The 1,118-nt window shown below is 45.3% G+C and overlaps 1 pseudogene; it reads right to left on the bottom strand.

The window, feature by feature from the left end:
- Positions 1 to 425: 425 nt before the first annotated feature.
- Positions 426 to 632, bottom strand: LOC142272520 (U2 spliceosomal RNA; annotated as a pseudogene).
- Between the last annotated feature and the right edge of the window lie 486 nt (positions 633 to 1,118).

Genomic DNA, 1,118 nt, shown 5'->3' with positions numbered 1-1,118 from the left:
CATCATTGCTCAAAGAAAACACCGAAAAAACAATGGAAGCTTTAATTGGAGTGGAATCTGATAGACAGCACCTGATGCCAAGTCTGCATCTTCTAACACCTGCAGTCACTGCAGCAGCTGAATCCAATGTGTCCAAAAGGGATCTATTCTATTCAATTGCAAATGATCTAGATAAGACTGAGAATAAGATACTGCACGGGACATAGCAGAGTTGGTCAAGTTGAGTGGAGATGAGTTTGCTATTTGGCACAGCTTTTGCATCAATAAAGCAAGTAAAAGGTGTGAAAGATAAAAAAAAGGGTGAAAGTGTGAAAAGTGAATTGGCCAAATTGAGGTGCATATAAAGTTTTTGCTTTCTTTCAATTCACTAATGAGGCTCATTTGAATCAGGTGAATTGAGTTCTGCTTTTGGAAACTCGGTTAAGAAGGGGTGCACCGGTCCTGGAGGTACTGCAATACCAGGTCAATGCGTGGAGTGGACAGAGCAAGATTTTTTCCATCTCCTTGTTCTAAAAATCCATTTAATATATGGTCCCTAGAGAGGGGGACGTATCAGATATTAAACTGATAAGAACAGATTTAATTTTTTTTTTTTCTGTTTATCAGTAGGACTTCAAAATAACAAAGGTGATCGCCTCCCGTTGCCTGGGAACCGTCCAGGCACAAGAGGGCTATGTGTCACCAGAAGGCGCACACACTCCCTCAAGGCGGCAGACGTGCAATCCCAGGCACCTTCCAGTACCGACCAAGGTAGCGTCCTCCGAAACTACACTTGATCTTAGCCAAAAGGCCCGAGAAGCTATAAACCCGAATTGGTTACGGCCTTGAGTGGCACCCTGGCCTATACCGGACACATCTTAGGGAGAGGGAGACAAACCCACGCCTACAGAAGACATTTTGTCACCAAGCCAAACCCTTGAAAAGGCTGTTTTGCAGAGCAAAAACAAGGAGAATGGTGCTTTTTGCAGCCGCCGCCCACTGCAATGAATCTGAATAACTCCTCCTTTTGGGCACAAGCACCTCCCCTCCCCCTTGCAGTCTTTCCAATTCATGATACAAAAAGACGGACGGACAGGACAGGACAGGACCATCTGCCTGACTTTCCGTCACTGCCACCC

This window comes from Anomaloglossus baeobatrachus, unplaced genomic scaffold, assembly GCF_048569485.1.
Source record: "Anomaloglossus baeobatrachus isolate aAnoBae1 unplaced genomic scaffold, aAnoBae1.hap1 Scaffold_351, whole genome shotgun sequence".
In the NCBI taxonomy this organism is placed as follows: domain Eukaryota; kingdom Metazoa; phylum Chordata; class Amphibia; order Anura; family Aromobatidae; genus Anomaloglossus; species Anomaloglossus baeobatrachus.
The sequence above is the reverse complement of the archived record's forward strand: the minus strand, read 5'-3'. Positions and strand labels throughout refer to the sequence as shown.